Below are 26,122 nucleotides of genomic sequence, written 5' to 3' on the forward strand. Positions count from 1 at the left end.
TTAATTGTAACGTTAGTGTTGACGAATTGAGGTTTTAATACGATTAACATAAACGATGAAATTTTGTATTATATATATATACATCATTCACATAATATACATATATATATATAAATAGGAATATATACATATTTATAATATATATAATATATATTTAATAGGAACATATATATGTATATTATATATATAATGAACCTATAAAGATATTTTTTTATGGCATAACAATGTTTATAAAGGAAAAGACTTTGAAGAGTAGAGTGACATCCGCTCGAAAACTCTCTTACGTAAGTTTTACTGTTTCCTGAGTGGAATCTAAGCGTGTTGCCGGCAGCAATGCATTACCCATAATCCCGGAGGATGATGCCATAGGATCTCATTATCCGATACGACCAAACGGTGAGCGTAATTCCCTCCGGTGTTTGCTCGTTCTCGCGAAACCGAAATCTTTTTTCTTCTTTTTCCTCCTCCTCCTCCTCCTCCTCCTCCTCTTCTTCTTCTTCTTCTTCTTCGTCTTCGTCTTCTTCTTTCCTTGCTTCGACGATGTTGGGAAGTTCGCATTTTAATAGGAATTACATCGAAATTTACTTTCCAAAGGCGATCGAACGCGAGAACTGCTGACGTTCGAGAAACTTTGAAATGACTCATGATAAAGGAGTAACATCCAGATCTTTCTTTCTTTCTTTCCTTCTTTCTTTCTTCTTTTTCTTCCTCCTCTTTTTCCTCTTTTCATAAAAAAAAAGAATAGGGGGGAAAAAACACTTCGTTGCAGTTTCATTATACTTCTTTGACCGAATGCTGGAAAACGAGGGCGTACCACGCGTCTCGCGTTATAGGACTCGAGAGGGAATCGAGAAAAAAAGTATGAAATGCTTGGAAGAGGGAGATGCAAGGAGAAGGGTGGAAAGTGGGGTGGAAGGGAAAGGAGGAGGGAGACATAAAAAAGATCCACCCCTCATCCACCCCTGACATTCTTTCGTGGTTGGCCGACGGCTGACGGAGAAAATTAGAGCCCCGTCTCGTTCGCGTTCGCGCGTGCGCATGTTTTTTCTCTGTAAGGTTTATGTAGAACGAGAAAGGGGTAGGAGAAATTGCTGGATGGTGAGAGGTGAGAGGGAGAAGGTGAGTGCGATACGGGGAAGAGGGTACGAGAAAGAACGTCTGAAAGTCCCTAAGCGAAATCCGTCGAATTTGTAACGTACCTTTTCTCGTTGGAGAAACGAAACGACTCCTTCTATCTATCGTTCTCATCGCGTTTTCTTACGCCTTGAAAACGATTCGAAATCAAATTTTGTCTTCCCTCTACTCTTCCGAATCCCACGGGTGGAATTCACTTCGAAAATGTTCACTTATCTTTTTGTCCGTGTATTCGAACTCGTTTCTCGAACTAAGTTTCGTATTTTCCTCACGATTTATATTTTCTTTTTTTTGTTTTCTTTTTTGTTATTTCTTTTTCTTTTTTTTTTTTTTGGTTTCTGCCATTTACATAAGCGATGAGCATTTAACTTGTTTTACTTTTTTTCTTTCCACCTTTTTTCCTTTTTTTATCTGAATTTTTTTATAAAATGATCAATCTTAGAAATTGATACGTTGTATCTATATATGCATGTCTCTCTCTCTCTCTCTCTCTCTCTCTCTCTCTCTCTCTCTCTCTCTCTCTCTCTCTCTGCGTATGTATTTTTTTGTAGGTAGATAGATAGAGATAAATATCGATTGTAAACAAGAGAAAACAAACAGATATGCATGTGATTTTATATAAATGAATAATATAATGAATGAAAGTATATAATTAAAAAAAATATATGAGATACGAAAATGTAATAAAGATAATGTGACAGTAATTAATTATCTTGTTTTGACATTGGTTCATGATTGTTCCATTCACGCCATCATTACAACGTTCGTTTTTATATTGGATCATTTATTATATTACATTTATTATTACGTGCTAGGAAAAAGATAAAAGTGCAAGTATTAATTATGGGATACACAAACGTTGAATATACGATTAAACGAATAGAAATATAATTGAGAACATATATAAAATAGATATAATATAATCAAGGAATAAAGAGAAATATATAAGCGAGAATAGAATGTATGTAGATTATACTTGTTAACCAAAAATACAGTAGAGATACATTACGATACGAGTATGCTTTTCGGTCACAGTGGTTTGCTGTTTGATCAGCTATACGCGTTGTACTTAATTGAGAAACAATACCGATACCGAATTGTACATGAATTATGTGAATATACGTAGATAATTAAATGTATTTAACAATAACGATTATCATGGCGAATAATCTAACGATTTTCTCCAATAATAAGATACGAGATCGTCGCGCTTTACGGGATTTTCTTCGCAAGGATTATCTCTTGAGTAGTTGGATAAAAGTTTTTTCGAAACATACCTGAAAAGAAATTTCATATGGCGGATTTACCTTTTTATCCGTCTCGTAGAAAGATTTGAAAGCTCTTTGTTTCTCTGAGGTTACTTCATAAAGAGATTTAGAATAAAAAAGACAAAGGATCAAATCCGAGACAAAGTGTAGGAAAGAATCATTTTACGGTAGAGTAAATGTCAAACGAAGTGAGATCAAATTGAATCGAATGGACGTATTTACGAAACGTTAATAAATTTCGAATTGATACGATCCGAACGATCGGACTTATATAGAACGTTGTAAAGAAAAAGATCATTTCGTTTTTATCGTTATTACATTGTTGTACGGTAGTAAACGAATACGGTCATGCGCAAGCCGTCGTTTTTCTTGTCGATAATATGTGTTAAAGTCGTCGAAGTATCGAACTCCGAAGTATCGAAACGAAGAATGAGAAGAAGAAAGAGAAACGACGTATCTTTTTGAAAGAGAAAACGAGTTATAGTATTTCGATACGATCGATGACATCTTCTCGTTGCCACTAACGTTTCTTTTCTATTGGCAACGATTCGAATCACGCATGTGTGTGTATGTATGTGTGTGTATATTTCTTATCGAGAAAGGCTATAAGGCAAATATAACGCGAATATGAAAGATGGCAGATGAATTTCTTCGTCCTTTATTTCCTTACTCTCTTAGATCTACCTACACTCCTCTCAACCAACCCAAGCCATCTTTCCTTCGATCATCTATATTCCCAGTCCATCCATTTGTGTCTCGCGTAAAGTATTGTACTCGAAGAGTGCTTCTACGGCCGAAAAAGGGTACGGAAATATGTGCGTTTTTCAATAATGGACGGGACGGGATTTATTGTCCAGACAGAAGATTTATTGCGGTTAACATTCGCACCTTTTCCTGGAATCCATTCGACCATATCTAACTTATATTTTTGACGATACTTCGACATTATCTATAATAATAATAATAGTAATAATAATAATAATAATAATAATAATAAAGAAAAAAAGAAGTAGAGAGACAAGGAAAAAAAATTGGTCTTCCCCGTCCGTAGTTTTGAGTTTTTATTTCAGGATATATACTTTTCTTAACTTTGATTCTGTCTTGATATTTCGTAAGAGTGAAGTTAAGCTTCAAAAGATATTTCGCTCGTTAAATTTTCTATCCAACGACAAGTACGTTTATTTCTTTTATTATTCTTACGAGTTCTCCCCATAATTTCTGACTTTATGGTGAGACGATATAAAAGTTGGATTTAAGGAACATACGAAGAGGTAAGGGAAAGGGATAAGAATAGAAAGGGAGGTTTTATAACGCGCGGTTGTAACCTTGCTCGCTCGATTAACTCACGATTCCTGATTTTACTTGAAACGCGAAAGGCAGATCGAAATTGCATGCGCGTGAGAAGAAACGTAAAAACTTTATTGGGCCGTAAGTCACAGTCTTCTTTTCGTTCGTGCAAGGTACGTAATGTAACTGACCGTAGTGGCGACGATGATGGTGGTAGCGTGGCGGTGGTGGTGTAATGTTAGTGGTAGGATAGTGTAGTAATGTAGTATGGTGGTGATGGTGATGATGGTGGTGGTAGTAGTGATGGTGTGGTGTGGTTAGTTGTTCTTGTATACGTACTTACAACTTTCCTCCTAGTCCTTCTGTGACCCTCGCGTATTTTCTTTCCTTTGTTGGCCGAGTGGACCGTGTGCGTCGTCGGTATTGTTCTCGGGCTCTCGTGAAATATTGTACTCGTTCCGTAACTGTAGAAGCAAAATTCACGAGAGGAGTGGAAGAGAGAAAGAGAGGGAGTGAGAAAGAGAGAGAGGAAGGGAAAGGAACGCATACGATACTATAGTACGTTTCAACAGAATCGTTTTATACCCGTTGAAAACGACCGTCTTACCATGTTGCGCACTTTCGTGAGTTGATATGTTATCTCGAAGAAGAATTGAATTTAAACGCTAAGAAATACATACCTCCAAGTTAATTTGATTTGAGTACAGTAGATTCTCGGTATAACACGAGGAAATACATGACACGTTACGTAAATCCGTCTAATACGAGTCGCACGTGTTATACAATTTTCATATCATTGTATTTCTTCCTTCAAACGATGCAACTTTCTCCCGTGACAGATATATTTCTGTATCACATTAAAAACAATAGAGATATTAAATGTTTGTCACTCTAACTGGCAGTAATACCATGAAATTGTATCGTTTTAATTTTTTTTTTTTTCATTTTCTTTACTTGTTATCGTTCCTTATATTTCTATTTAATATCTACGCAACATTTATAAATATTTTCACTGATAAACAAACTATCCGATAAAAAATTATGCAGCATCTTTCCTTGGCAAGTTTAAATTTTCGAAATATGTTCAAAGTTAGCTGGCAAACATGGTATTAAATTCTTAGAATGATAAGGGTTAAGCTAGACTAATTAGATGGGACACCTGTATACCGTGTTATACGAGCTCTTTTTCTTTTCTTTCATTTTCTTCCCCCCTTTTTTTCCTTTTAACCAATTATACGAACACAAGTTACAATTTTTGCACGGTATGTTATATCAAGATCTGTGTTGTACTATCAAGAATACGTGTCTATGCAAGGTGTATAAAAAGATGAAAAATCCTTTCTTGGTAATTGCTGAAAACAATTTAATTGCAAGCAATAGTGGAGAACAAACGTTTGCGCTCGCGCAAAGCAATGAACGAAGCAAGAGATCCGCAGAGAGGTGGATCCGGAAGTATAATGATTCAATTCGAGTGGGATCCACATTGAATAGCGAGCGGTTGCAAACGCGTGTTTATCTCTCGCGAAGTACAATGACGTTGCGAAACGTTTCTACGAATCAATTGCCGCATCAACGAAGCGCGATTTGCAGTGCGATGAAACGATGTTCTAATTAATAATACACAAGCCTGCGAGTGTAATTAGTATTTGTAATTACTAATCTCATGATAACGAATACGTTTTCTACTTTGAATAATATACCTGGGACAAATAACTTTTGTTACAAACTCATTTATTTAATATCTTCTCTCGCACTATCTCCCTTTTTTCTCTCTCTTTCTCTCTCTCTCTCTCTCTCTCTCTCTCTCTCTCTCCTTCTCCCCCTCCCTCCCTTTGTTTCATTAGAAGTAGGAGCTTTGAGAGTTTTACTAAAAGCGAAAAGTTTTTGTACTTACAATTTCGTTTCACGAATAATTACTTAGAAATAGTTAATGCGCAAATGATTCTTGTATCAACGGTATGGGATTTGTAAAATAAAAAGGAAAATAATGTTTCAATTAATAGTAATAATATATACGGGATTAGTTAGTATTTAACTAATACCGTGAATATCATGAATAATGTTTTCTAGTTTGCATAGTATACATGATGAATAACTTTTGTTACAGACTCGTTCATCTAATATTTCCTCTCTCTTTCTCTCTCTTTCTCTTTTTCTGTTTCATCAAAAATAGATGCATTGATAGTGTTAGTATAAGCAAAATGCTTCTCTGCTTTCAATTTCGTTCTATGAATAATTTCTTAGTAATAGTCAAAGTGAATCAATTTCCACATCAATGATATCGCTTTATAATCCAATAAGTTATTGTATTAATTAATGATATTAAATTATATAAAGTGTAATTAATATTTTTTATTAATTTTTTTTCTTTTCTTCTCTCTCTCTCTCTCTCTCTCTCTCTCTCTCTCTCTTTCTCTCTCTTTCCCTCTCTCTCTCTTTCTTTTCTCTTTTTCTCTTTCTCTATGAAAGCGAACAACGCTTTTCTAGGAAAATATCTGCAGTGATACTATTTTGAATGTTAGCTTCGATCTTATTTGTTTTGATAACAAACAGTATGAAGTGCTCGCTTTCTCTTCAAAGGCAAAACACACATACATATATGAGTAAGTCGTATTAGAAAATCTTTAGTCTAACACGAAGCGTCGATGTAGAGCGTATTTCATAAATATAACCAAATATTATTTCTTCGTATTGTATTTTCTTTGTTTGGTTTTTTGTTTGCTTTTCTTTTTTTTTTTTTTTGATATTTCCAAGTTAAAGTTAATAAAGTCCAGTATATTCATTTTTTTTTATATTACATCGGTAGCGTATGGTTATTTTCATTACGTCTACCTAAGTTTATAATTATTTTATAACAAACACATTAATGTAAAGTTTGTATAATACATAAAGAATAACTTTCGTTAGAAACTTGTTATAATATTTTTTAATATTTTCTTTTTCTTTTCGTTTGACGAAAAATAAGTACTTTGAGAGTATTAACGAAACGAAAATTTTTGTTCATCTAATTTCGTTAAATGGGTTAAATTGCTTAAAAGTGACCAATATACGAATCAATTAACGATATTTGATTTTTAGTACAATGAAATGAATTAAAATTTGTAATGATTAATTCTAGGAACAAAATATAATAAAGTTTTTTAATTTATATAAATAGAAAAAAATTATTTATCGTACTAAAAGATTTTTGTCAGATGTTGAGAAGAAATGTGAAATGATCCTTATAGATAGGATTGAAAGCGTATAAATTTAGCATACTTTTTTAGTATACTTTATTTAGTATTCTCCATATACGGAAGAAATCGAAACTGTGTATGCTGTATGTGTCGAAAAAACAAATATTTAAAACATGTAGCACCTCCGCAAATGAAGTTGCCAGAGGGACGCTAATTTGGGAAACGTTGAATTTTTAATTCGAGAAAATTATGCAATCAGTGTATTATGCTTAAAACGGAAACAAGTTTTTTTTTAATTTATTTCTTTTTTCTATGCTTTTTTTTTGGTTTCTAGTTTTTTATTTAAAAAATGCACAGACGAAGTTAATTAATGAAAAAAAACAGGTACGAAAAGAATTGCAGATGTTTTAACTGTTGAGTATAACTTAATTATTATAGTTACGAGAATTTGCGATACGAGAATATTTTCTTTTCTTTTCTATTTCGTTATAACACTCGCCCCAGCGAAATTGAAAAATCTTTAAATTTAAACTTTGTATTAGGAATGATCTGTAATTAATTTTCTAATCATTACAAGGACATAACGGGATTTAAGCTTCAAACTTTAAAAGTATTTTTATTTCATTATTACTTAGGAACTTATGTATACAAATCAACGACATGGCTTATCTTCTTATACAAAATCAATGTTAACTGTACTTCGTAAAAATAACTTTGACGAGAAGTTTAATATGTGCTGAAATGCTAACAGGATTTTATAAAGTAATTTTATAGGTAAAACTTTTTTTTATAGATTGTATTCATTATCGATATTGGGCAGAAGTTTTTTGTATGTAAATAGGTATGTCCCTAAATTAAGATACCTTCCCGTAATTGGAAACTTTTTTTTCTATGTGATGAGTAACTTTTGTTACGTTTTGTTACAAGTTAATTCTTCTAATATTATCATTTCTCTCTTCCTCTCTCTCTCTCTCTCTCTCTCTTTCTCTTTTTCACTCACAGAAGTACTTTGAAAGTGTTAATGAAAGCGAAAAGCTTTTCTGCTTACAATTTCGTCCTACGAACAGCAACTGTCTAGAAGCAAAGCAAGTACAGAACGTAGTTTATCGCGCGGCTTCGACGTAACGAGATGCATCGTCCTTTGATGGTATAATCCGATGCAGATTAAAATCCCGTTCGCTCGGTTCTCGGCGTTACTTTGCCTTATTATAATAAAAAATGACGAAGCGGTGCTGAAGCGCGTTGAAAAGAGATAAGGATGAGTGCCCGGAGGATAAATGGATGGATGTCGGACAAAAGAAAATGATGGGATGTGGAGAAAAAGAGAGAGAGAGAAAGAGTGTGTGTGTGAGAAAGAGAAATAGAGAGAGAGAGAGAGAGAAGTTACGGTATTTTGTTCACTACGAGCCAACCCAATCGTAATTACCTTAATCAATATCTCGAACAGCTCTCGAGTTCGACGTTTAGAGAATAGAATTCGATCGTTTCAGAGTGGTCGTTGTACCAGTTAATTGAGAGAACGAAAAATTCAGGCATTCCTATATTTGATCAAGGATCATCATTTGAAAATAATCGATAAAATTAATGATTGTAACTAATATTATTTTTATATAATATTTTAAATATTTTCAATATCTCTCCGGGATTTATGTTATTTCCCTTGGACGGTGTGATTCTTTATGAATTGCTTTTCTTCTTTCTTTTTTCCTTCCCCTCTATCTCTCTCTCTCTCTCTCTCTCTTTCTCTCTATTTTTGTTTTTTCTTTCTTTTTTTCTTCTTTTTTTTATATATAGCAATTTTAAAACCGGAAATTGGATCGAATCTGAATTACATGTAAATCCTCGTTGAAAATAACCAAATTTTTTTCTTTTATATGAATTTCAAGTCAATTCATTCGACTATTTAGACGCAAAAGTGGATAAACACGCATACGCGAACATACTCACACAGACGTACGCACAGGAAAATTTACATTTTGATATGAAATGTAAAGATACATAAAGAGCTTTCTTCGGTCGTGTTAAAAAAAAGAAAAAGAAACGAAATAGAAAGAAAGAAAGAAAGAAAGAAAAGAAAAGAAAAGAAAAGAAAAGAAAGGAAAGGAAAAAAAGATAAGAACGTATAAAATAGGGGGAGCAAAAAAAAAGAAGAAGAAGATAAAACCTAAATAAGTAGCTACGTAGAGATTCGAATCCATCCGACGTTTTAACAACCCCTAGACCACAGTGATAGTGTCCGAGTTTAGTCATTCGCGAAAGGTTTACTTCTTTTAAACGAGACTCGTCACGGGAAACGTTTTAGCTTGAAAAAGAGAGAAAGAGAAAGAAAAAGAGACAGAAAGGGAATTCAGGTCGACCGTGGCTTCTTTTTAAAGTCAAGACGGAGGCAGTTACGTACGTGCCTTTGCGGTGTCATCGAATCTCACGAGATGGTTCCTGGAATACCGACGAAGTAAGAGGAAATCGAGTAACGAGTCGAACCAGCCGGTCTGGGCTGTGCCCATCGAATTCTCTCTCTCTCTCTTTCTCTTCATATATATATATATATATATATATATATATATATATATATATATATATATCCATTCATCCATCCTTCTTCCCATTTACCTGCTATCCTCTACTATCCCTACCTAACCCATTCATTAACTCTCAAGAACCGACTTGCAGTCTCTATAGGGTTGTCAGTAGACGTGTACACGACGTGCCGTTTGTTCTACTCTGAAACTTGAGATGTCCTCCTCGGATAACACGGTGGAACGGGAGTCCTGGTCTCACGCGCGCGCGTCTTACCTAAACGGGCTTTCTTAGATTCCCAGTGTAAAAGCTTCACATTGGTAGTGTAGCATCGACGCACGGTTACTTTACTCTTGATATCTATACGACTAAACCAATGTGCAGAGACGAACGATGTAGTATTAGATGAGATAAGACGGTGGATCGAACGTGCCGAACATAGTCATTAGCCGCTTTTATTGGAAGATGGATTTGAGGAAAGGAGATCGTTCCATCTCGTAAAGATCGAGTCCAGTCGAGTCCTTCTGGATTTGGAATGACGTAATCGTTCTGTCCTCCGCGACACATGGATAGATGTGTCCGAGTAACGAAGATATATCGACTGAAGTACATATGTCATTTTTCTTTTTCTTTCTCTTTTTCTTTCTTTTTTTTTTCTTCCTATTCTTCATACGACATTCAGGGATATTGATATACATATGTAGATAAATCATAGATATACGTTCTCTATATATCTAGCTATTGGCGGAGTTTTATTAGAGAGAAATTGTATAAGTTAACTGATAATCTATCGGGTGAATTATCTGAAATCAGATGCTTGAATATCATAATTATCTTTATTCGATATATTAAGCATAGGAATATCAGGTTTCATTCAAAGAAATATCGATTTTAATAGATATAACTTTCAAGTAAAGGCTTTCTATTTTTTGCTATTGTTTTTTGTCGGCGAAAGTAATCATGGTATTCATGCTTTCAATTTTAGGTTTATAATATATATATATATATATGAATTATACAAAAAAATGAGGAAAAATATATTTCGTTGAAAAGGAATATTATTTAATTTTTCGAATATTATTAAATTTTTCGGTACTTCGTTGAATTTAAACAGTTGTTTCAGTTACATTATTTTTTATGTTCTTTTATACTTTTTGTTTCCTCTTTTTTTGTACAAACACAAAGGGACTGATAAACGATAAAAATAAAAGGATAGGGAAGCACTTTTCCAGGTAATATTTGAATGAACGCAAACATTTTCTATCCCGTTATTCGAGCATTTAATTGTTCGCTTTCCACTGGTCGTCGTTATTTGAAACGTCGGTAGAACAAATATGCTCATGGAACGCAATTAATATTCGGTGAAAATCTACGAAATACATGCGACGTAACCCGCGGATATCGCGCAAAAGTTATTGCCTTGGATTTTGGATAACACAGCGGAAATTGGATATCCGATGGATATACTAATACCACGGTTGGTAAAGTCGTAAATATCTCACGCACTCTGGCTTGGGAAATTTTGAATATTCTATAAATACGAATAAGACACGTGGTTGGGATTGGAGCTGGTCGAAGTAATCGCGAGTTGAGGAAATTCAGGTCGACTTGGATCGAGCACGAGCATAGCCGAAGGGTAAAAGAAAAGAGAAGGGGAAGAGAGTGGATAAAAAAAAAATAGGTAGTTCTTTTTCGCTTCGAGTCTGGTAATACTCGATCGTTTGAACATCAACGAATTGGCTTCTTCTCATTACGCGACACGCCACTCTAATTTCTTCAACCGAACGCTTCTTCTTGTTGTCATCGTTGGACGTTATTAAAAAGAGTCCTAATGACCAGTCAGCATGCTATCTCATCATCCCGTGGACTCTTTTTATACACTCATCGTCGCTCGTTCCTCTGCAAGCCAATTTGATGAACGGCTTTCACTTCAGGGTGAACCATAGTGACCGTGTAGAATCGATCGAATCGCAATCACCTGATCTTGCATTCAACGTTCAGGATCAGACAAATATTCTCTCTTTTTTCTCTCGCTCCCTATTATACAGAAACATAGCATTGATCTCATAAACTGGAATAAACTAGAGGAATCGATATTTCACCTATCTTCTCATACATTTTAGAAAACGAAGAGGAGATTTACATAGATGATAAACCAAAAGAGTAAAGAGAAAGGCGAAGAGAGAAACGTAGTTGCTCGTCGAGTGTCCATTACAATTTGCACAGGGTTCTGCTTGGCTAAACCAGCACAGCAAGCTCGCCAATTGTGGTTAAGTTTAATTGGCGTCGACGTGTCCGGGTGGGGTCCGAGGTATTTCTCGTAGGGGGAACGCGACCGAAATGTTTCGTTTGACGTTACGCAGCTAGGGGAGAGATCTCATGGGTTGCTGATGTCGACGGCAACGTAACTATTATATACGTGTATATGTATGTATATATGTAATATATATATATATATATGTATGTATGTACACAGAGAATAGACACCGTGTAGAGAACAGTATGTATGTTCTCGCGCGTGTTCTCCGATACCACAGGATTATCGGCCATTAACACGGAGGAGAAGCAACGAAGTATAGTCGGAATGTCCATAAGCCGTATGCCTCTACCAACTTCCATTCAGTGTTCTCTAGAGAGAAATAGCACAGAACTGGTTGGATAAACGGATGTGTGTAAAGAGGAAGGTTGGAAGGCACCAATGATAGGAGAGAGATGTCTCTCTCTCTCTTTCTCTTTCTCTTTCCCTCTGGTACTCATCGAATCATTCGAGACGATAAACGAGCACGATTTCTCTGCGTCGACTCCTTCCACCGCCATGGGTAGCTACCGTTGGCCCATCGTCGTAATGGAAACCCATGGATGCAGATGGATCCCATTGTTTTCCCAGGTAGCTCCTTTCTAAGCGACATCGCAGCTCCGACGAGACCGGACGTTTCTCGACGTCGTTTCTACAGGCTCCTCGAAAACCACTACTCTCTGCTCCGTCCTCGGCTTCATCAATTCCACTCTGCCCCAAGCCCTCCAACCTATTTCTACAAACCCCTGCCCCGTCATCCTTGTCTTCTTCTTCTTCTCCTTTCCACTAGCTTCCGTTTCACGTTTTCAACCTCTCTTTCTCTCTCTCTCTCTCTCTCTCTCTCTTTCTCTTTCTCTCTCTCTCTATCTTTCCTTCTCTCTCTTTCATCGAACTATTCCTCTCTTTCTCCTCTACGTGTGTTTTCACGTCCACTTCTCGTCCTTCGTCCTCAACCTTGTGCCCGACTGCTATGGGGATCTCGAAGGTAATAAAGCGTTTCTCTCTCTCTCTCTCTCTTTCTCTTTCTCTCTCTATCTCTCTGTCTCTGTCTTTGTCTCTCTCTAGATCTCTTTCTTTGTCTCTCTCTAGGTCTCTTTCTTTGTCTCTCTTTAGGTCTCTCTCTCTCTCCTCTCCCTCCTCTCTCTTCTCTCTCTCTCTCTCTCTCTCTCTCTCTCTCTCTCTCTCTCTTTCTCTGTCTATCTCTCCACATAAACTTTGTGTGTAGGAACGAGAATATAGCGTCGAACACGTTTCCTACCTACGTGTTCTTCGTTATACAGAAAGCAAGCAAGCAACCTAGCAAGCTTGCTAGCAACCAAGCAAGCGGATATAGAACTAGGCTAGTCAGTACGTGGTCCACCTTTGGTAATGAAAGAGAGGAAACGTACAACGTGGATACTGGTAAATTGAAGCTGATACCACTAGCAGTTGATTCAAACGGTTGATGAGTTTATCGAGAAGCTTACTCGATCCACTTATCTCTCTATATGTCTCTCTCGCTCTCGCCCTCGCCCTCGCCCTCTCTGTTTCTGAATATTTCTCTACTCAGCTGAAATGTAGCAACTATGTTGCGGAAACTACGAGAGAACTGTTGGTAACGGTTCGAAATGTTTTCATTAGTCGTTATATTTTTGCAATAAAGACATTTTCAATTTTCTTTATCTTCGAGTATTATTTTTAATCGATCATTTATCAAATGTGTCTTGATTTTTCTTGTCTTTTTTATCCCTTTTACTATCTTTTTTTTCTATTCTTTTCTTTTCTTTTTTTCTAATCTACCTGAATCATTTTTTTTTTCATTTTTTTCGTGATTTTATTATTAAAGAAAAGAGAGCGAGTAACTCGTAATGCAGATACGATTAACACGTCTCTTCGAGTTATGTAAGTAAGCCCACGTTGCGAATATGCGAAACGCGTTAGCCGAGTAATTATGGAATGTCACAGTTTCGGAGATACAGTAGGCTCGCCAGAAGCAGAGGTTGGATATACAGAGGGTTAGAAGCGCGAGACTAATACCATAGCGTTAGCCTTGCTATAACGCAATCGCAGTATACTATCCGTAGTAAACAAGGAATTCTGTTAACTGTTACTCGAGAAATACGCGATCCTGTGTATGCGTTATCGTTATAATACCGAGAACTTGCGTTGAATTTATATCGAAATCATACGAATGTAATATGTTACATTATTATCATTATTACGAATGATGTTGCAAGAGCATTAAAAAATAAAATTATCACTATAATCACGTTATTTATTTTAATGATTCGCAAATTATTTATAATAATAATTATAATAATAATATCGTCGAAAAGATATTTTTAACTTCATGAAAATGCTGCAGTTTGTGGTTTGACTATCACTGCCCTGTTTTACTTTCAAAATAACAGAGATATGAGGTTAGAAATGTAGATACCTAGGTATCTCGGGCGGTCCAGCTCTTCGTTCGATCATGAAAGTTACTCTGACAGTGGGCACAGAGTAATTTTGGAAGCCACCGATTATCGTACTTGGCTCTCGGATCGGTTAACGCGGTGCGGTGTATTCATCTCCATTAACTACAGACTGCGCCATTTGATGTAGTTCTGCTTCCACCCAAAATAGTCTATTACAATATACTGATATTACCGTAGTACACGTAGTGCATGCAAATTGCAGCAAGTAGCACATGTGCTGCGGTCACATGGCTTGCTTAACTTTGGATAACATTTTACTTAATTTTACCACGTTGTTCCTCGTAAAACATTATATGTTTCCCGTCGGATGATAAAATATTTTGTTTGACAAAGGACCAACGTTATGGAAGGATATATCGTTATTATATCCAAACATTTCGTGAAAGCATTCCCATTAGTATACGATCGAACTATCGAGTCAACACTGGTAAGAATTCGTACAGAGAAGCATTAATTACTACCATAAATCCCAGGCGTTAATGCACGACCGCGTTGCTAATTGCGCGAAAGACCGAACCCCAGTGGGATCGCGTTGCTTTAGACTGCGTTTCTCGAGCGACCCTGGAATCCGACCTCATCCTGTGCTGCTCTATACACAAGAATTTAGGATAGAGCAAACGTGTGGGAAAGAGTAAAGAGAGAGAGAGAGAGGAGAGAGAGAGAGAGGGTGAGAGAGAAAGAGAGAGAGAGAAGCTAGTATAACCTGTCTAACGTAAGCAAGCTTTTGCTATCTCTCTCTCCCTTTTCCTCTCTCATCCTCTCTCTCTCTCTCTCTCTCTCTCTCTCTCTCTCTCTCTCTCAGTCCGTTAGCAGCTAGAGAGTGAACGTCCTCAGTGCTTTTCGAAACGGCTGGCTTGTCCTTGCTTCCTCCACTCGCAAATGCCAACACCTTGATGCTGTCGAGGAGCATCGACTTAGAGAAACGAGAGAGAAAGAGAGAAAGAGAGAGAGAGAGAAGTATATAGATGGGAACATCGAAACGTAGAGAGAAAGAGATAGAGAGAGAGAGAGAGTATATAGGTGGGAACGTCGAAACGTAGAGAGAAAGAGGACAGAGAAAGTCTTTGTTGCAGAGAACCTTCCGCAAACAGACGACGACGTCTTATTGCGAGGGAGAGCAGGAAGCTTTGAAGTCGCGAGTGAAGTGAGAAGGATAGAGAAAGAAAATGATAGAGAGAGCGAGAACGATAATGAGCGTGAATCGAAAGATATAGTTAGAAAGAGAGAGAGAGAGAAAGAGAAAGGAGAGAAATAGAGAAATAGAAAAAGAGAGTTTCTGCGGAAGCTTTGGAGGTTCGAACGACGACAGAAAGAAAGGGACGATGCAACGAGAAAAGACCGAGCGTAAGAGAGAGACAGAGAATCTCGAAGGTTCCTAGGGAGTATAAAGCGCCGACGAAAGATAGAATGTCGCTTAAGCGTTGCCGTAACCAATGGCCCGGAATCCCTTTTCCGGTATCGGAGCAACGACGCGTTATACGTCGTCGACTAGCAAGTTACACATACCTACTCGTAATTTTTCGAAGGACGGAAGAAAAGGGCATATAAGGAAAGTAAAAGAACTAGTAGCACAATGCGAAAGGTTACTCTCATTTATCTCCCTTTCTCTTTCTCACTCTTCCTCGTAAATGTTCTTGGCCATTATCACGAAATGATTCCTGTTTCCATTTGCTTTTTGGATCAACCTCGTTCTTCCACGCATTGACGACGTTCTTACGCCTCGTTGGTTGATGCTTCACGAACATTTTTCCCCTCTTTCTCCTACTCTTCTTCTCTCCTATCTTATCCTCGACTTTCTCTTCTCTTCTCTTCTCTTCTCTCCTCTTCTCTTCTCTTCTCTTCTCTTCTATCCCTTTCTCTCTTCTAACCCCAAAGTGATATATCGGTGCTAAGTCCTATCTTTGTCACGAGACGAATCGTCGTTCCCTTACGCATTTTAGATGCCATAGAAAATTACGTTCGAAATTTGTTTCCTTAAACCGTGTGTGTAACTCGAAACGAAGTGAGTTCGCGTTAATGAGTTAGAAACGACGTTAGAGCATAACTCAAGCCAAAAGAGTTATATGATACGCGTGATACTTTGTCATAGTGAATACATTAGATATTATCGATTGATATTTAAGTAGTGTTTTTTATCGAGCGTTATGTTTGAAATTTGTTGTTAAAATCGTTTGAGTAAACTGATATATGAATTTGCATTAATGAGTTAGAAGAACATTGGAGAATAAATAAATCAAAGTAAAAGTTATACGACACGCGTGATAGTTTGTCACGGTGAACGTATTAGATAATATCGATTGATATTTAAGTAGTGTTTTTTATCGAGCGTTATGTTTGAAATTTGTTGTTAAAATCGTTTGAGTAAACTGATATATGAATTTGCATTAATGAGTTAGAAGAACATTGGAGAATAAATAAATCAAAGTAAAATTTATACGACACGCGAGATAGTTTGTCATGGTGAACGTATTAGATAATATCGATTGATATTTAAGTAGTATTTTTTATCGAAAGTTATGCTTGAGATTTGTTTTTTAACGCGTTCGTATAATGAAGTTATTATAGATGCCCTTTATAGCATAGTTCTTAAGATTAAATTTATATAACATACGTAGGTTTATATGCCGTGGTTGATGAACCTATTAAATATTATCTATGAATTAATATTTAAATATTTATTATGGAAATTTGTATTTGTGTAATATATCCCTTAAAATCCTTATACAATTTGATACGAAATGACTTCGTATAAATAAGTTATAAAGATACAAATTAAGGATTATATAATACACCTTATACGTTATAGCAAACGTGTTCGATATTATCGATTAATATTTAAACAGAATTTGCATGTTTGACCGTGTTGTATATCATCCACATCTGAAATTTGACGACGATGTGTCGTTCCAATCGATGATCCATACGAATGCTCGACACGGATGCTATGCTACCATGTTGAGTAATCTGCTCATGGAGCATCACACGTGCATACGTATGCACGTTGCGTATGAATTGCGTGCTCTGACATTTGCTATTCCTACGCAAATACATGTATATTCACATCTACGGCAAAAGAGGGAGAGGGAGAGAGAGAGAGAGAGAGATAGAGAGAGGAGGGAGGAAGAGAGAGGGAGGAGAGGAGGGAGGAAGAGAGAGGGAGGAGAGGGGAGTGAGAGAAGCCTATGAGGAAGAACCGAAATGGTTCACGACGTAAAACGATCGGATCACTCGGGACACATACGGTCTCGCAATCAGCAACGGATTTTCTGATTCTGCTGGCGACGAGCGATCTGTGGAAACGTTCTGTTCTTCGAAATGGCTAGAGCCTATAAACTTTAATTGTTGCTATCTCCCTATCGTAGAATCACCGTCCTATTCTAGTCTACACGTACTAGCTATACGTTCGATGTAAAAAAAAAAAAAAAGAAAGAAAAAGAAAAGAAAAACATATAGGTAAAAAATATATGTAAAAAGAAAAATAAAGAAAAAGGAAAAATCACGAGAAAAGAAATTGTCTTTCCTTGATATTAAATTGTCATCATTTCTGATGTTTTAATTGTATTAAATAAATTTCTTCTTTTAGAAGAAATCTTATAATACACGTTGAGCATAGACAAAGAATGAATTTATCTATCTCACGAGTATTCTTCCTAGATTTTATATAGTTCCGTTACCAAAAAGTATGTTTGACCATAAAGAAGAAGAGAGGATCGTTCGAGTTTTTAATAGGAGCTAATTTATTGTGGAAAGTCGTAAACAGAATCGATGGCCGGTAGTAGGAGAAAAATACTCGTTATTTCCGGCTAACACTTTTATTCGCTGTATATTCACCTCTACTTTTCTGGAATAGCATGAGAAGAGGTTTTCCAAAGTGTGTATTATTTATTACAACTGTACTATGCTGTAACAGTCCCCCATGTTATAAACGACTCTATGTAACGTGAGAGTTCCATGACGTATCGGGAGATATATTTACCGAGATGATTCGCATTCGGACTATTTACCTTTCGACTCGTGGCAAAGATAGAGATAGTAGTGATACTGTAACACATATATATATATACATCCATAAATATATATATATATATACGTATATATATAAATGTATATATTTGTATATATATATATATATATATATATATATATATATATATATATATATATAGAAAGAGAGGAGGGAAAGAGAGAAAGAGAGAGAGAGAGAGAGAGAGAGAGAGAGAGAGAGAGAGAGAGAGAGTGAGAAGGGGAGAGGGAGAGGAAAGGACAACAAAATCATCTTTACAAATGTTTGAAGAGACTGCAACGCGAAGGAATATTAATTAGAAATCTTTATTCAGGCAACCGTGCTTATATTTACCATCGTTAAACCCTTCTGTATTTGCATTTATTCCTATTTTAATTCGAAAGCTGCTTAATCGCGATCCTGTCGTGAGTGAGTGCAATTGTATGTTTGTATGTATACGTTCGTATTTTTTTGGTTTATTTTAGTTCATTTCACGAAGGACTAGAGAAAAGTAATTAAAAAATGGCGAATAAAACTGATCGACATCTTGCAGTAAATTCTAAAAGCATTCTTAACATTTTTGTCGCTTTCAATCTACTATTTGAACTTTTGTATAACGATTATTAATCAATATATTTATTTATACGCTTATAAACTTATAAGCATGTATATTGTAAGTTCATTTCACTTAAAATAATATGTAATAAACATTTAAATCCACGGAAATGAACAAATTCTCTTTTTTAAAAAATCTTTTTGTTTGAAAAATATAAAAACAAAATATGTATATATGAATAATAATAATTAAATCATAATTATCAGAATTAAATAATATTGAAAAAAGTATAGGAATTATGATCGAATTATTTATTGAAATTTAAATATTATCCAAGAAAATTTTCTTCAAATATATTGATGCTTATTAGTCATAATACCGCTTTTAATTCCCTGCTACCAGACATTAGAAGACGTTACAGAATACAAATTTATAACTGGTTTATTTTAATTTTAATTTTGTGTGTACGTCTCTTCTTTTTCTTTCTGTTTATATATTAACAATGAGAAGAAAGTTTTTAAAATTTTATTTCATAATAAAATACTACATTAACTCGATCATTTGCAAAAAGAGGTGAAAAGAAAAATACATCTCTCTAGTATTGACATCACAGACATTTATTATATTTTATTTGAATTAACTTCTATTAAGTTATTATGAGTTTTTATTATTTATATCAATAAATTATTTGGATTAATATATTACATAATATTGTGTAATCGTACATGAGAGAAAATTCGAAACAAAAAGAATAGTAATTCAAAAAATATAAGAAGAAAAGGTAGATAAAAAAAGAGAGAGAGTCGTATATCGCGCATGCGTCACTATCCTTATATGAAAATTTGCTTCAATTACTATTATGATCGGTTAGGTAGTTTTCTTTATTAATACGTTACTTGTTTTACTTACTAATAATTAAAACGAAATTCTCGACAATAGAATAACATAAATAAACCAAATGTGTTGCGTGCTAAATTATGATCATAAATTATTCACGTTCGTTTATAATGTCATTTCATCGTGGTACGTGAGAGAGATATTAGATCCCAATAGGATCTAATAAGATCAGACAAGATCGATTAAGATCGAATTGAACTAAATAGGACCGAAGTGGATCGAATGGATTCAAATAATATCGAATTCTACAAAATAGGACCAAATAAAACCAAATATGATAGAATAGGATCAAATTGAATCAAATAGGACCAGAAAAGACCAAAAAGGATCACATAGGATTCAATAGGATCGAATCGGACCGAATAGGGCCAAATAGATGATAGAATAGGACCAAATAGGATCGAATAAAATAGAATAGGATCAAGCAGGACCAAATAAAACTTAACAAAACATAATAGAACTAAATAGGATTAAATAATTTTGAATAGGAGCGAATAGGACCGAGTAGAACATTATAGTACTGAATAAAATTGAACGGAATTGAATAGGACCGAATAGGACTAACTAGAACCGAATATTAACCTATCGGATCAGTTGATTTGGCTCGACTTAGCTGAGCCTGGCCCGGGTTGGATCGGTTCGTTTTTAATAGAGTCGGGTCGAATTATTTCGGACTGATAATAGGAAATAAAAAGTATTCCTATAATTTTTTTCAACATTACTCACTGTTCACAACTATGTATTAATTATTAGTTATTTTGAATTGTAATGTAATTTATAATAACATTGTTGTATGTACCCATTGAATTCATTTTGCTATTCTCTACGTTATTATTAAACAGAAACACTGATTACATTTAAAAAGAGTTAGGGTGACCTTGTTTTTTTTTCTTTTTTATCGAAAAAAAAAGTATTTTGCCAATGATTATTATTATAACTTATTGCCGGTTAAAAAGTTTGAAATTGTTATTCATGATATTTTCTTTTTGTCAGATTTTATTTCAAATTTTCTTTGTAAATGCTTTAAAAATCATGGTTATTGTTAAGAGAATCATCCTAAGTGTCTGTATATTTAGCGTTTATTATAAATGTATACTTGAATAGATACGTATTAGATTTAATATACGATGTGATTTTGACGCTACTGGGGAAAATATGTAATATCTTTTTTTACTCTCGCTTTAACCAATCTACTATTTAATTTTATGAACATGTTGGCATGAGAATAAAAATGAAGAAGGATCGTGCAAGCATTGAGAATCTTTTCATAAGATATCTTCGCACCTTAAATGCATCTTCGAGGTAAACGTTTGCTTGTGGTGGGATCGTAGCCAAGGAATATCTTGATTCGAATAAATCTCCTGTGAGTCGAGGATTCACACGTCCTATACCATACCGAAGGGAAGTATTTTCCCGTGACGAGTGCGCGTATAATGGTGGATGTTTCAAATATATTGTAGAGATCTAATGCCACCTATGAATTCTAAACAAGCATAGAGATATCCGGCTATGCTTCTCTGGTAAACATAATTACGCGTACTCATATTCACGTAGGTGCTTTATAAACTACCTCCATCATTTGCAACTCGGCAATTGAAATCTAAGTGTACGATGTATATAGACTTAACGCTCTGTCTATACATGGACTGTTTCTATTCTAACCACTCGGGATATTATCGAATAACGAGAATAAAGAGGAAAAGATAAAAGAGAATTGTATAAAAAGAACAAGGATCCTTTTATATTGTTAAAGTTCTTTGGTTTAATATTTCAATGGAACTTTTCATAGTGTTCTTAATTGTATCAAATTTTCTATACGGCGAAAGTCGCTCGATTTGCATTCGTAACTACTTAGGTACATATTTCGAGATAGGAAGGCTAAGTAAACTCGCGAGTAAATCTTTCGTGGATCTTCGTATTTACGAACCTTCCGTGCCAGAAAATCTATGACAAAATCCACATTTACGTTCCTCCATGCAATACGATTTCATGAAATTGGGTGTTGGCTCTGCCCTGTCGATAACTGAAACGAGATAAAATATCGAAAGATTTTCGACTTACTAATGATATTTAATAAATTAACATAAAACCCTAAAAATCAAACTTTTGTTCCATTAACTCATTCATATGTCGTAATACGACATAAACAGATATAAGTTAAAACGGGAACAAGGTAAATCGTATTATCTCTTTATCATATTTATTCGAAAATGGTTTTCACGTAGAGCAGCACTGTACTCGACAGGTTCTCCTGTGAAAGCTCGAACGTCACGCATTTTGTGGTAACTCGAAAGAAAGTCGATCCGCGTTGGTGGTGTTACTGAAACCAACCCCTTTTGACTAACGCATCCAACGGCTTGAAACGTGGCGTTCTCATGAAACGAAACGATTTAAATTCATCCTGCCGTGTTCAATGATTTTTACGAAAAAAGAGAAAGAAGAAAAAAGAAAGAAAACAAAAACCTATGCATTGGAATAAAAAAAATAACAAACAAACGAAAGAAAGAAGAAAAAAAGAAGGGAGAAAAAAGAAACTTCGAAAGGGTATACAAACGTATTGTATATATTCCCTTTCTTCTTGTAACGATTCCTCTCTGTCTCTTGAAATTTCTTCGATATTCGTCTCGTATTATATTTTATTCCGATAAACCTATCGCTTGTCCGATATATCGATAACGTCTACCTGTCTCCTTTACGATTGGAAAACCGATCTCTTATAACGGATTAGCCTTAACAGTCGGATTAATTTCCCATGAAATATGTTTACGGCGGTAGCTCTTAATTTCGAAAGTGTCAGGTGACAGCGTGTCCGTTAGAAGCAATAACAGCTGCCATTAGAAAATCATCGATCAGTAGTTACAGGGGGTTTTGGAGAGATAGAGAGAGACAGAGAGAGAAACAGAGAGGGGTTGAATGCGAGAGAGAGAGAGAGAGAAAGAGGGGGGAGGGGGTTGAATGCAAGAGAGGAGGCGAGGACACATCAGGAGAGAAACTGCAAACGCTTGCCATGGACGTTCGACCTGTTTCGAATGGTGACCCCTCACTCTCCTCATGCACGCTCCGTTTCGACCTCATATTCACTGTGATTTATCGTATTCGCATGTGCAACCGCATGTAGACGCGTCATTCCGTGCAGTAGGAGTAGGTGGATCAGATCAGGCTCGTAGATCATCGGTACTGAGAACGTCTATAGGGACTTACAGAATATAATACCATGGACCAAATAAACTCAGTTTCGACCGATGGTTATCTCGAAGGAAAGAAAAATACAAGAGGAAAAAAGAGAGAAAATTCCGAGGGAAAATAAGAGGAATCTGTACCGTCGGTTGATTTCAAAGACACTTTCTCTTTTTCTCTCTTTCTATTTCTCTTTCTCTCTTATACGAACAAGTAAACCCTCATTCAGAGAGTCGAAGTAGAGAAGGAATCGTTAGGATCGATCTGATGGTCTTTATTTTCTTTCATTTGGTAGGAACCTACGAGTAGTTCTTGTTCTGGTCCTCGTTCTCATTCTCATTGTCGTCGATTCTCTATCACTTTGAGATTTCAAGAACCTTTCCTTTCTGTCTCTTTTATCTTTCTTCTTCTTCTTCTTCTTTTTCTTCTTCTTTTTTTTTTCTTCCTCCTTCCTAATCAAAACTCATGATTTCCTTCATGTATGTAAGGGACACAGTTCTGTATCAAACATAACTTGGCAATTTTTCTTTTATTGCTTAGTATAAGTTAAATAAATCCAATAGGAAATATGTAAAGTAAGTAAAAAAAGAAAAAAAACAAACGAGATATATACAGATAAAAGTTTATAAATTACATTTGTAGCAGTAAAAACCTTTTTTCTTTTCTTTTCTTTTCTTTTTCTCTCTCTCTCTCTCTCTCTTTTTTTAAATCTTGTTATCTATTATATTCATTCAACAAATGTATTACTTTTAAAGGAGATACGATTTAAACGATCGGTTTCTCAAATCTAAATACAATTTCAAATATTCTATAACTTGTTAGTAAAACTTGGATAAAAATGTATATCGAAAAGGAAATATAACATATACATAAAATATCGTAAACGGTACGATCTTGACAACTCTTTTCACTGTATCATGAAAAATATATAAAACGAAGTAAATGTAAAGGAAGAAATAACTGCACTACGATCGTTCTCGTAAAAATTCATATAATGATATTAATAGAAAATTAAATAAAAGAAAAGAAAAACAAAAATCGAATATAGGAATTGCGTTATCTGCTAATTCCTACTATAAATGTAATACTGTTTAAGTTAAAGAAAAAGAAAAAGAAAATGAGAAAAGAAAGAAGGAACACCGATTTTCTTTCTATAAAATCAATTAGATTCGATCGTACGATTTTATTCGAACGTAAATAAACGAAAGAAATATAAAGAGAAATCGACGTTCCTGATAGTTCGATTAAATAGCTAAGGAATACAAATTCTTAAGTCGTTCGTGTCCGAATCGTTGCTCACACAAAGTAAGTCAAAGTCTAGACGCATCGTCGAAATGTAGGGGTTGTGAAAGGGATAGAAGAATGATACTTTAGCACGGACAAGTAACCCTATAAAGGACACAGGATCGATTGAACGAGCAATGGCTTTTCCTTTAGACTCTCTACATTGCATAGTTACAATGAAAGAAGAGAGAGAGAGAGAGAGAGAGAGAGAGAGAGAGAGAGAGAGAGAGAGAGTGAGAAAGCAAAATACGATTCTCTCTCTCTCTCTCTCTCTCTCTCTCTCTCTCTCTCTCTCTCTCTCTTTCTCTCTCATTTCGATCGTTTGATACGATCTTTTCCTTTCTCGTTGCGTATATAACGCACACTACGAAGAGAATGTTATTTGCGTTCGAATACTCGCAGAATTTCTGCAAGTGGCAAAAGGGGAAAAGAGAAATAGAGAAGCGTTGAATTATCTGTCTTTCCCTTTCTCACAGATATACGATAAAGTACACAACTTTGACTATATATATATATATATATATATATATATATATATATATATATACCTACATCTGTGTATGTAGAGACATATATAAAATACGAAATTCTCTCTCTCTCTCTCTCTCTCTCTCTCTCTCTCCCTCTCTCTCTTTCTCTCTCTTCTATACTCACCATATCTCTAACTCTATCTTTCTCTTGCACTTTCTATCGTGGCTTTGGAATTTGCAAGCGTTCTCAGTCGCGGTGGGATACCTCGAAGGGAATTCGGGAACATCGGGGATTCCCGTGCGTTTGCCTTTTACGCGAACGGAAGAAAAAGATACTACTGGTAGTGGTAGTGTTGGTACTGGTTGGTAGTGGTGATGATAGTGGATGGTGGTGCTGCTTGTCCGTGGGTTACCGATGAAAATTTTCCAGATAGAAGCGTAAGGAAAGATCGTGGATGGCTTTCGAATTCTATCCCGCTTCGTATGGAATGTCAACAATCGCGGTGATATCGCGGAAACGTCAGAGATGTTTTGACAAAGAATGAAAATGCAACGCGCACGAAGATCGCCCTTTCTTCTTTTTACCCTTCTTTTCTTTCTTATTTCATCTCTCTCGCTTCCACATCTACATATATATACATATATATATATATATATATATATATATACACATATATATATATATACATATACATATACTTATTTCTTGGTAATCCGTGTCTTTTATGTAAAACGCAAGCATGTATACTCACGAAAATAGATCCTTTGACCGTGAGTTTGCGTTCACAAGAATTCTAGAAAAATATGTGTGTGTATGTGTATTCTCCTTTTACACTCCGGATATTTTATGTTTGTTTATTTTTTTTCTTTTTCTTTCATTATTTTTTTTTTTCTTTCCCTTCTCATGTTTCTTTCTTTTTTTTTGTCGTCTTTTAATAAATGAAAAATTGCCTGGGAATGAAACTATTCAGGACGACGTTGCATAGGAATTCATCGTTCGTGTTGCGATAATATCTACGAGAGAAATCGTGTCGTTGATGTGATAAACGGGATCAGTCTTTTCTTTTATCAGCGTAAATAAAAAATACGAGATAAAAAGACGAACGTGTTAATAACGGGGATAAGCGTGGAGAAGAGTAAACATTTTGCATAGAAATGAAATTTGATTGGAGATTCTATCTGCGTAATCTCTGGATTATATTTAAAACGATGATGGCGATGAAGAAAACGAGGATACACATTAAAAAATTATACGCTATATGCTTATATACATATATTTATTCATGTATTGTATTAACATAAATAAATTGTAAATATTGATATCACGTGGAATATTATACGGTAATATGGATAATCTAAAAAAAGAATAATCGACTGTAAAAACCCATTGAATATATAAATAAAGAGTTTGAAGCTGAAAATGTAAATAATACGAGAAACAAAAGTTAAAAACAAAAATTTTTGTCTTTCCCTTTTTATCTCTTTTTAAACATTTTTTATTTTAAAATATGTATAAATTTAAATGAAAGTCAACAACTAAATGTTTCATAAATAAAAATTAAAGAGCGTATATTTTACCCCCGTATGTAGAACATAGAATA

General features: G+C 35.1%; 1 protein-coding gene across 1 annotated transcript in view; it reads left to right on the plus strand.

Moving 5' to 3' along the window:
- LOC127069412 (uncharacterized) overlaps nucleotides 1–26,122 on the plus strand; it is a 129,748-nt gene that overhangs the window by 83,420 nt on the left and 20,206 nt on the right. The gene's annotated exons all lie outside the window — the stretch shown is intronic.

This window comes from Vespula vulgaris, chromosome 15, assembly GCF_905475345.1.
Source record: "Vespula vulgaris chromosome 15, iyVesVulg1.1, whole genome shotgun sequence".
Taxonomy (NCBI): Eukaryota; Metazoa; Arthropoda; class Insecta; order Hymenoptera; family Vespidae; genus Vespula; species Vespula vulgaris.